Source organism: the organism of the source record quoted next, unplaced genomic scaffold (assembly GCF_019419815.1).
Source record: "Pyrus x bretschneideri cultivar Hongxiangsu unplaced genomic scaffold, Pyrus_bretschneideri_v1 Contig9, whole genome shotgun sequence".
Lineage (NCBI taxonomy): Eukaryota > Viridiplantae > Streptophyta > Magnoliopsida > Rosales > Rosaceae > Pyrus > Pyrus x bretschneideri.
In genome coordinates, this window is record NW_025999831.1 from 8,449,494 (window position 1) to 8,461,440 (window position 11,947).

Genomic DNA, 11,947 nt, shown 5'->3' on the forward strand with positions numbered 1-11,947 from the left:
AGCAGTTGAGTTGCCAGCCGGAAGTATGGGACAAGATCATCTTTCCTCACCTCATATTCAGTTAAGAGCTGATTGATTATGAGCTTAGAATCGCCATATACCTCAAGAGCTGTGATTTCCATGTTGATCGCCATTTGGAGCCCGATGATCAATGCTTGGTACTCAGCAACATTGTTAGAGCATAGCTCACTCAGTTAGAAGGAGTAAGGTAGTATTTGCCTTTGTGGCGACATGAATACTACTCCTGCCCCCGCTCCGTCTGCTCGTGCGGATCCGTCGAAGAACATCGTCCATGTCGGGAAGATGTCGATGTAGAACACCTCCTCGTCAGGCAAGTCGTCTGAGATTTTCCAATCAGCCGGGATTAGATGATCAGCAAGGAAGTCTGCTAGCGCTTGTCCCTTGACTGCTTTAGCTGGGACGTAGATGATCTCATATTGATTAAGAAGCAAAGCCCATTTGGCGAGTCGCCCTGTTAAGACTGGCTTGGACATGACGTATTTGACAGGGTCGGCTTTAGCAACGAGGTGGATGGTGTAAGCATGCATGTAATGTCTGAGCTTCTGAATGGCAAACACCAAAGCGAGGCACATCTTTTCTATTGGGGAATAGTTCAACTCAGCGCCGGTGAGAGTTCGACTAAGGTAGTAAAGTGCTCCTTCTTTCTGGGATTCATTCTCTTGCGCCAAGAGTGCTCCGATTGAACTTTCCTGAGCAGCAATATACAATATGAGCGGTTTCCCGGGCACAGGTGCCCCCAGGACAGGTGGACTTGACAAATATTTCTTTATGCTTTCAAAAGCATTATGGCATGCTTTGTCCCATACGAATGGAACATCTTTCTTCATAAGGCGACTAAACGGTTGACAACGCCCTGCGAGGTTGGAGATGAAGCGTCTGATGAAGGCTAGCCATCCTTGTAGACTTTTCAGCTCGTGCAGGTTTCTTGGCTCGGGCATGCTTTGAATGGCCTTGATCTTTGATTGGTCTACTTCAATACCACGGTGCTTGACGATGAAGCCGAGGAATTTTCCAGAGGTAACGCCAAATGCACAATTTAACGGGTTCATCTTGAGGTTGTATTTTCGCAGCCTTTCGAACACTATTCGCAGATCCTTCAAGTGGTCTGATCTTTTCTTCGTCTTAACCACCACATCATCTACGTAACATTCTACGTTTTTGTGTAGCATGTCATTGAAGATTTTCTGCATTACGCGTTGATACGTAGCTCCAGCGTTCTTTAGACCAAAAGGCATCACTTTGTAGCAGTAGATACCTTTTGGAGTACGAAAGGCTGTTAGTTCCTCGTCTTCGAGGGCCATGCGAATTTGATTGTACCCAGAAGAGCCATCCATGAATGATAATGCCTCATGGCTAGTGGTTGTATCCACCATGATTTCAATGATTGGCAAAGGGAAGTCATCCTTTGGGCAAACATCGTTGAGGTCTCGGAAGTCTACGCAAACACGTATTTGTCTTGATTTCTTAAGGACAATGACGATGTTGGAGATCCACTTGGGGTATTGCACTTCTCAAATAAAGCCTGCTTCGATTAGCTTGTCGATCTCGACCTCGATTTGTGGGATAAGCTCATATCGATAGCGTTTTTGAGTTTGCTTTATCGGTCGTGTTCCAGGACTGACCGCAAGATGATGAACAACGATGATAGGGTCCAAGCCGGGCATTTCTTTGTAGGTCCAAGCAAAGACGTCTTTGTACTCTAACAACAGCTGATAATACTCCTTTATCTCATCCGTACTTAATAATGCACTTACGAAGATAGGCTTTGGTTCCTTACTTGTACCTAAGTTGAGTTCCTTGAGATCATCGACCATGGCTTACCCCCCATCTTCGAGCTGTGATGGTGCAGCAGTGACATCCTCCTCGGGGATTTCGTCTTCTTTACCTTCTTGAACCGTGATGTGGAAAACATTTTTACCTTCTTTACCTTCTTTACCTTCTTTACCTTTTTAGTGTTGTCTTCTCGAGCTTGTTGGCATAAGGATTGTCTGGTGTGGATGATAGTACGCCTTCTTACTTTCAGTGGTCCCTTTGTGTCGACCTCTAGGATTGCTTAGCGCTTTATCCTTGAAGGAATCAAGCTTCGAACGTCGCCTTTTTCTGCTAACCCATCGAATTTTTCTTCCTTTGGTGTTGTCTTCCTCTTTCCAAAAGGCTTCTCATTATCGTCAAATCTTTCCAAAGCTGATCGTCGCAGAGGAGAGATAGTTGTGTTGCTTTGTTTCTTAGGCTTTAACAACCTTTCAAAAACAGAGCTTTGGGATGTTGGCGTGTTAAGCCTCTTGAAGACAGAGGTTCGGTCTTGACTACCAATGCGATTAAGCACTGAAATTCTGGAGCTTGAATGGCTCATCCTATCGAAGACCGACGTCCGAGGGGCGGGTTTAGGCTCTTCTTGGTCTTGTTCAATGCTCACGCTGACGTATTGAGTGCTAGTGTTTTTCGCTTTGTTTGAAATCATCACAGGTGCATTTGGTGTGAAGCCAAGTCCGGCTTTGTTGTTGTCAACTCCGTAACCATGCTCCTTCAACTTCTTTTGAGTTTTGGTGAGGTTACGTTCTTTGTCATTGACAGTGTTTGAAACCTTCTTTCCAGCCGCCTCAGAAGAAGCGAAGTCGTACCCGGCCTTTGACATAAGTTTGTAGGCGTTTGGGTCGAAACCTTCCTCGGTCCTCTTGGTTGGAAGAAAGCTTGATTCCACCTTCTTTGGTAGAGCTTTTATGAAGCCTTGTGGTAGTCTTGCGGCCTTAGCACCCCCTAGCTGTGTCAGAGGCAAAACTGCATTCGTCTTGAGCAACTTTACATTATCCGTGTGCCACTGTGTGTCGGCTTTTCTCGTTCCAGTTTCGAATGGAGATTGACCATTCTTTCTTCTTGACATCAGGATATATCGGAATATGGGTGCGTTCGGTCCTTCTGACGGCATCATACTCCTTTTGGTTGTTGCAGGTTTAGCAAACTCGTCACCGTCTTTGTTTGAAGATGGCATGGCCTGCTCTTTTTGCTTTTTAGGCATGGCTTGCCACTCCTACTTTTTAGGTGCTGCTTTGCCCGTGGATTTGATCTCTTCCAGAAGAGCTACGGGTACCATGTCTTCGTCCATGTAGAACTTGGCGTCTGCAAAGTGTGATTCGGCTTCGGTGAATGGCTTGGTGTCACCTTGGATCACCTTTACTCCTTCTCGGTAAAATTTTAGGCATTAGTGAAGGGTGGACGGCACTACCCCATTTGCGTGGATCCAAGGTCTTCCTAAGAGCAAGTTGTAGGAAGTTCTTGCATCAATCACGTGGAATATCGTGCTTGATTTGAGCTCACCAATGGTCATCTCTACTCGGATCATGCCCATCGCCCTTTGTCCTCCTTGGTTAAAACCCTGGATCAGCAGACGGCTCAGGGACAGTTCATTCACCTTGATGCCGATTATGGTCATTGTTGATTTTGGCATGATGTTTATGGCCGACCCACCATCCACAAGCATACGGTTGACTTTGTATTCCCTTACGTACCCTGAGACGAAGAGAGGACGGTTGTAAGGCTTTGATCCCAGCAGTAGGCCTTCGTCAATGAAGTTAATTGCGTCATGGGTGGCACAACATGTGGCACATTCATGTGGCTGAAGCTTCGAGCCTTCGTCGTTACTTTCTTGCACTTCGTGGTCGCCGGGACCTGCCAGGACTGCTGCTAGTGCTCTTCGTATCTTTTTTGGCAATGGTAGCGCTTCCTCAATGCTAAAGTGTGTTGGCAGACCTTCTTCAGGTGTGAAGGTCTTTTCTACCTCAGTGGCGATAGCTTTGCCTTTTGAGGGCTCTTCTATTTCTACTTCAACCATGTGACAGGCCACAGTAGTGCACTGTTGGAAAAAGTCATTCGGGAAGTACTCATGCAAGGAAACGGGAATGTGTGGCTCCTGCTCCATAGGTTCCCCAGCATATGTTGTCTTATCATGCTTTATGTTTCTTTTAGGCTTCGCATTGTTGCGGCCGTGGTGATTTCTTCTTTGTTCCATCTTTGGCTGTATGACTCATGGTCTTGGTTTCCTTGTCTTTTTGTAGGTTACCAATATCCATCCTTCTTCATCATCAGCATGTGCATCTTGGTCGTTTCCCTCCAATGATGGTTGTGTAGGAGGTGCCGTGCAACTTGAGCATTCACGGGAATGGTCAGGTGTCGTTTAGAGAGGCACAGGATTAAACGATCCAAACGCAATTGTAGTGGTATGCGTTGCGGCCGTGTCCTCAAGGTCAAGCTCAATTTGCCCTTGTTGTGCTAGCTTCATGATGAGTTCTTTAAGAACGAAGCACTTGCCAACAGGATAGCTCACAATACGATGGTACTTGCAGTACCTAGGATCGTTTATGCGATTCATTTCTTAAGGACGCTTGCATTCGGGTAGCTCAATCACCTTTTTTTCCAGCAAGTCATCTAACATGGCAGCCATATCAGAGTCAGGAAAAGGGTACGTTTTCTGTTCCAACTCTCTCAAAGTGCTCTTGTATCTGTCTTGGGTGCGAGAAGGCTCACTTGTCTTTATCTCCTTCGCTTTCTTCTTGGAGGAGATCTTGATGGGCGCTGAGGTGGTCTTGATGGGGGTAGTGTTGACGGTGAAAGCTTCCTTAGCGGGCTTCTTCCCAGTCTTGTCTACATTTGGGGCGAATACTTTGTCCTTCTTGAAGTTAGTAATCGGCTCATTTTTCCCGTGATTAGCGATACTCAGCTCCATGTCGTGGGAACGAGTTGCCAGCTCTTCGAATGTTCTTGGTTTTATGCCTTGGAGGATGTAATGTAAACCCCAGTGCATGCCTTGAACGCACATCTCAATGGCAGAGGTTTCAGAAAGCCGATCTTTGCAACCCAGACTTAAAGAACGCCATCTATTTATGTAGTCGACGACAGGTTCATCTTTCCACTATTTCGTACTGGTCAGCTCTAGCATGCTTACAGTACGACGAGTGCTATAGAAGCAGTTGAGGAATTCCCTTTCTAGTTGGTCCCAACTGTTGATAGACTCGGGTTCGAGGTCGGTGTACCAATCAAAAGCGTTACTTTTCAGTGAACGCACGAACTGTTTGACGAGGTAGTCTCCCTCTATCCCAGCATTATTGCAAGTTTCAATGAAATGGGCGACATGTTGCTTCGGGTTGCCTTTTCCATCGAACTGCATGAATTTTGGGGGCTGATAACCCCTTGGCATCTTCAAAGCATCAATCTTCTTGGAGTAGGGCTTTGAGTACAGTACAGAGTCATGTGAACTTCCTTCGTACTGTGTCTTGATAGTGCTTGCAATCATCTCTTGTAGTTGCTGGATAGAGAGAGATCCCATGAACGCCGTTGCTTGGTCTAGCTTCAGCTTCTCTTCGACTTTCTCTGCTGGAGGCTCCTCTTCTTCGTCGACTTCTTTCTTTACTAGGCTATCATTTGGGTCGACTTTCACGTCAGGCCGCGCATCTAGTTGGTTGACAAGTGCGGCAATCTGCAAGTCCTTCTCTTCCACAGTCCGTGTGAGCTTTGCGATTGCTTCATTCATCTGAGCTAGCTGCTCCTCGATTGAAGTTGCTCCAGTGGTCATGACTTGCATGGTTGTACTACCGCTCGAATCAGCGTCGAAGAGTAGGGACTCTGAGTATTTCCTCGGGCTTTCCCCTCTTGATGCCCTTAGCGAGGCTAGGGTGATCACAGGCTCGTGCCTCAGGTGCTCTTGTTCCTTTGACAGAGTTAATGCAGGGGCAGAAGCCGCGGCAAAAAGAGCTCTTGCCTTACTTCGGGTTATGATGCCCGAAATATCACCACTTGCAGCGATGATGTTCTTGTTCTTTGCTTTGATTGCAGGAACAGCTTGATCCTTTCTTGATGCCATTTGCGTTTTTCGATGACTTGAGGATAGAGATGAGAGGTAGAGATGTCCCACCGAGCGTGCCAAATTTGTAAACACGAAAAATTCCTGAAACAAGAAACAAGAATACGTGTACAAAATAATATTTTTGTGTTTAATGATTTTGGGGTTACAACCTCTTTGTAATTTGATCCTCTGATTCTATCTTCGTATGGTGTAGGTTTGTGGATGAGTTGTTGATCCAAAGGGCCGTCGAGGCTTGATCTAAGGATGAACAGTTGATGAATGGATCTTCAAGGGGCGTTGGGCTTGATCTTGAAGAATGGGTGTATGGGTTTGTTGAGGTTGTTGATCCAAAGGGCCGTTGGGGCTTGATCTTAGGATGAACGGATGATGAATGATGAACACTTTCTTCAAGGGGCCGTCGGGGCTTGATCTTGAGTTGGTGGGAGTTCTTCAAGGGCCGTTGGGGCTTGATCTTGAAGGAGGATTTGACGAAGAACGAAGAGTGCTTTCTTGATCCTTCGGGATTTTCTTGAGAGCTTTAGAACTTTAAGGCTTCAAGGTTTTGGTGTGTGTAGAGAGTATTCTCTTCCATTTTGGGAGTAGAGAAATGTATTTGTGAATTGGTGTCTCTTCCTCTTGATGGAGAAGCCTATTTATAGGCTTTGAGAGTGAATCACCACCATTCATTTTTTTGGTGAAGTGAGTGGATGATGTAGGTGAAGTGAGTGGAGGTTGTAGGTGAGGTAAATGGATGATATAGGTGAAATGAGTGGAGGTTGTTGGTGAAGTGAGGGAATGATATAGGTGAAATAAGTTTTGTATTGGTTAACATTTATTTCACTGAAATTTCGATGTCTACAAGCACACCAAATGTGAAGTTAATCATTGACAATAGGATGTGTTCATATGACAAAGCAACATGTGTTAAGTGTTGGAAATGTGCCCTAAAACCAATCATATGATGATACTTTACGGACATTTCAAACTAATGTAGTTTAAAGGGCAAACATTATTGTTTGAGCCGTCTCATATAAATGTTATATGCTTAAACGATAAGTCCAAGGAATATGTGATTGGAAGAATGCGATCTAAAGAAGTTAGATTCATGAGACCATTCTTTCGTTGACACATCCTAAACGTTCCTGATCATAGGATTGTCAATTGGGCATTGACAGTCCGTTAAGATCAGTACGTGCTATGTCTTCTCTCAGGGAGAGTGACTAGTCTCGAGTCATTGGTGTGTGTGACATCAAGACAAGTACGTAGGTGCTCAATAGAGAATGAGTTCACTGAACACGATCAACGAAGAGTTCTCATATTCATGTCACATGAGAACTCATGGTTGGGATAATGCAAATTAGTCTTTTGACCTGAGGCATCACAGTTGTCTTGTGGTTAGGTCCTTAATCTTTGATTATGTCAACGTCACTCTATCAGGGTGTCCACGGCATCGTTGGGGTTAAGCCACTTAGCCATGGAGGCAAGTGAATGCGCAACAAGGGATCTCTAACCTTCAAACTGTTTGAGGGAGAATACTCTATGATATGATTTGGAATCTCTGGCCAGAGTATGAATGAGATGTTGGAATGCGTTCCAGATCACATTCGAGGTAATCATATAAGTACAAGATTCACATTGGATAGTAGACATGAATAAACTATCAAACCAAACAATGTGGTCAAGAGTATTGTATTAGAGAAAGACCGTATTGCATTTGTAATCCTAAACTGAATAGGTTCTCCACCTCTTCTGATTAGCTTGGGTAACCATGATATGCTGCTAGGTGTCACTCATGGTTTGTGGAAGCCCTAAAAGTGTATTATCACTAACGGGAGAATTGAAAGTAAGTTTCAATTCACAATCGATTTGAAAGAGTTTGAATCGCCCACTGCCTCGCTAAAAGGAACCTAATGGATCGTACACCGTGTAAGGTAGAGATTGAAGATTCAACGGAGATGAGTAAGAATAATTAAATGGTTTAATTATTTATCTAAGGCTAGGATTAATTAATATGTTAATTAATCAAACGAATAAGTTCGTTAAAGACCTCGGGTTAGTTTTGGGCCGCAAGGCCCAATGGGATTTGAATGTCAAGCCCATTAACTCAAGTTGTATGACAACTTGAATAAAACAAAGGGCTTGAAAGCCCAATAAACCTATAGGCTAGCCATGTGTAAAAGAATAGGGCTTTTGGTCCATTAGGTCACTTATTTGAAGGGACTATATAAAGGACTTTATAGCCTAAAATTTACTAAGGGTTATTTTTGGGGAAAGGATGAGAACACAAGCTCTCCTTTCTCTCAAAAATTTTGGCCAATCTAGAGGGGAAAATCTAGCAATCTTACTTCCTCTAGGTCACTCATTTCTTCTACAATATACCTTGGTGTGGAGACTTAGAGGTTCTCAATTTTGCTTGGAGAAACCTTTTCATCCATCCAAATCCATGGATCCAAGATGCAAGGAATGAAGGCCCTCTCTTTGGGTGATTAGCCTTTGCTTATGCAAAGAGGAATCTACAAAGGTATTGATTTCTCAACTCACTTTGTTTTGAGTTGAGTCTTGGTTCACCTATCTACTAGGCTTTGAATTTCATGGGTAAATGTTTTGTTTTAAGTGCATACAAGCATGATTCCGCCTTTAATTGTTAATTGCATGCTATTGATGTTGCTTAAATGAACATGTTTTTCACAAATTTTCCTTCAAGTGGTATCAGAGCCTAAGTCTAGTAGTTGGTGAATCCTTTTGGGTTTTGTAGTTCATAGTTTGTGATTTGAATGTTGTAATTGTTACAAGCTTTATTCTTGCTTCTTTGAATGTAAATTTTGTTAGAAAATTTGCCATCTCAAATGTTGTAGATGTAGTTCATATGAGCATGAATTTTGGAGCTAAAATTTGGTGCCATGTTTTTGGGGAAATTCGGCCAAATCCAAAGGGTGGAATTTTGGGTTCTTGTTTGACTTGTTAAAAGTGTTTTAAAGTGACTTTTGGAACCCCTATGTACCCTAGTATGGTTGTATGTTATTTCCCTTAAGTTTGAGTGGTTTTGGTATGTTTTTGGGTGAAGAATGTTCATGGAGCTCTTATGGGTTTTCATGAATGTTCTTCATTGTTCTTGATATGTTCTTGCCAAGAACAAAAGGTTTGGTGTTTTGATTCAAAGTTTTGATTTATTTCATAAAGTTTTTGTTTTGAAATATTTCTTATGTTTAAATATATTAGATATTTATTTTGAAAAATTAAAGAAATTTTAGTGGGTTGGTGTGTAATGATTTATTCCATTACACACACCCCACTTACAAAAACTTTGAAATTTTTTTTATTACTTTGCTTCAAAATCAGCCACCCTACTCAATTAGGGTCCTTGTGGGGCTTTTGTGCAATTATATAAAGTTTTGATACTTTTGTGTATTTGCATTTTGACCCAAAAGTTTACGTTTTTACGTAAAGGTCCAAAATCACTAAAAGGACAAATTGTTTTGCTCCTTTAATGAAGTTTTATTTTTTGTGGAAATTTTTGGGTTCTAGTTGTAATTACATGAAGTAGTGGACTTTTGTGTTTTTACAAAGTGACCCCAAAAGTTTAAGTTTTTGCAAAATAGCCCAAAAGTTGAGGTTAATTGCACTATGGCCCAAACAAGTTGAGGTCATAGCATTTTGGCCCAAATTAGGTAGAGAACAAAATTGTTTTGTCTCTTTAAATGAGAATTGGATTTTCATTTCATTTAGCTCCATTTAAATCAATTCTATGGATACAAAAACCAAATGAAAATGTTGCATTCAAGTTTAATTAGTTAAAGCGTTAATTAATTAAAGAAAGGGTGATTATGAACCTTAGCCTACGATAATTGAGCTATGTGAAAGGCCATTTCAAATTTGTTTGAACCATGGGAATGTGTAGATTAAATTTTGGTTGTAATTTGATATGATCAATTGTTGTAAAAGAGCATAAGCTCTTCTTTACTTTAAAGTAATTTGATTTGATCAATTGTTGTAAAAGAGCATAAGCTCTTATTTACTTTGAAGTACTCCTTTCTTGTTTTATTCGATATGCATGAAAATGGAGTAGTTGGGTCCAACGCCCAATAAGACAACACGCCTTAATGTGATTAAACGCGTAACTAAAATCAATCACCATCCCTAAACCAAGATTCAACACTAGGCTCGTGTTTGAATCGAATCAAAGGTTCATAGTCATCCTAAGGCCCTAAGGCAACTATATAGTCCATCAATGAATGCAAACCTTATGTTAGTAGTATCATATACTCTTGCTTTAAAAACCGTTTTAAAAGCTTAGTGGGAGTATTATATACAACTAAATCAATCAAATGGACCAATAGTTGTAATAGGACCAAAATGTTTTAATTGGATTAAAATGTATGTTTATATGTGATGAGACCTAAAAACCCTCAACCAAATCAATATTAAGTTGATAAGCGAGAGATGCTTTGAATATCTCTTCGTGGCCTTCCACCGTGGTAGGCTCCAATCGTTTGTGACTTGTACACCGGCTTCACCCTATCATGGGGGAGTACAAAGTGCATGCTTACATTCAGGAGGAGTCTATACGCATATGATGAGGTGAGTGTAGGCAACGAGGATGGCCAACATCATATCATTGTGAGGCTATTCTTGAACCCCTTCATGAACTAAGCATGGTGGGAATAACTTAACTAAGTGCAATAGTGCCAACATCGTATCATCGTGAGGCAACATTCTCTAGAGGCCAAACAAGATGGGTAATTACAAACGTTGTAAATGAGTAAAGCGTTATTCTCTCATCATTATTTTTGCTAACCAACATCGTATCATCGTGAGGTAGGCTTGGTAATAGTGAGCCTCCCATACCCTACTAAGAGTTTCCTCCAAAACTCTCGAATTCCGATGAGGGATATGGAATTTGCCAAAAATAGTGGGTGGTGCTATTTGATTTAAAGACCCGAATCAAATGGCTTAAAATCAATCAATTTATATTCGTTATGTATTTGTTTACCAATATATTTGCAAACGCTATCCAAAACTTGACAAAGAAAAACCGAACGCTTTAGTTTCCGAACTTGGTACCACAATCCCATAGATTGTCTTGAATGGATTGTAAAAGTACCTAAGTATTCTCGTCCTCACAATCTTCCTATTGATAATGTATCAATAGAAGAACATGTTAGATAAGTCTACCATGAAGAGGACAATGCAAACTCTAGTGCTTGTCTCTTTGTTACACGAACAAGGAACTTGAGAAGTAAGCACAAGGGCATGGACACTTTATGTGCCATGATTCTTCACTTACAAATTGTTGTATGAAGAAATGAGAGTTGCCTTGAACAACTCTTGAGAGTTTGTTATTATGTTTAGAACATAATGGTTGGTTGACAAAAATAGTCCATTTATATGGACTTATGATGATTTTGAATCATTGAGTGTTGAAGTGTTAAACCACTTAACGAGATGGAAACTAGGCAAGGACTTCACCTTTGTGTCCCTATCCTAATGGTTCACTAAGTTTATTGTAAACTATATAGTGAACAATAACCGCACGCTCTCCAAATCGTTTGATGTGTATAACACATTTGAAATAAGTTTCAAGAGAGATAGTGGGAGTTTAGGGACCATGACTATTGTAATCAAAAGGGAAGTCAAATGAAGAAGGCAAAATAACTCCAAGGGAACAAACTTTCTTTATGAAAGGATGGACATTGGAAGGGGTATTTGCAAGAAATGTCTTGCAAGTGTCAAGAACACACCTTTCGAAGGTGTTGTAATATGTTCTTGAAATAGTTCAAAACAGTTGGTTCTTCTACTTGAATGCTTGATTCCGTATTAGTAACTATGTTTTACAATTGTTGTAAAAGTGTGCTAATAAGAAGTAGAAGATTAAATGAGAGAAGAGAAAGTACTTCACATTCGGAAAGTGAATAAAATATAGATCTCTGCGAAAGCGGATTGTACTTACTTCCTCATATGAACTACCAAAGAAATTGGAAAATACTAAAGATTGTCTTTACATTCCAATTTTAAGGAACTTAAATCCGTCACTATAGTAGAGATAGATAAATGTTTTGTTTGACAAAAACATTGTTCTTTATTAATCAATAA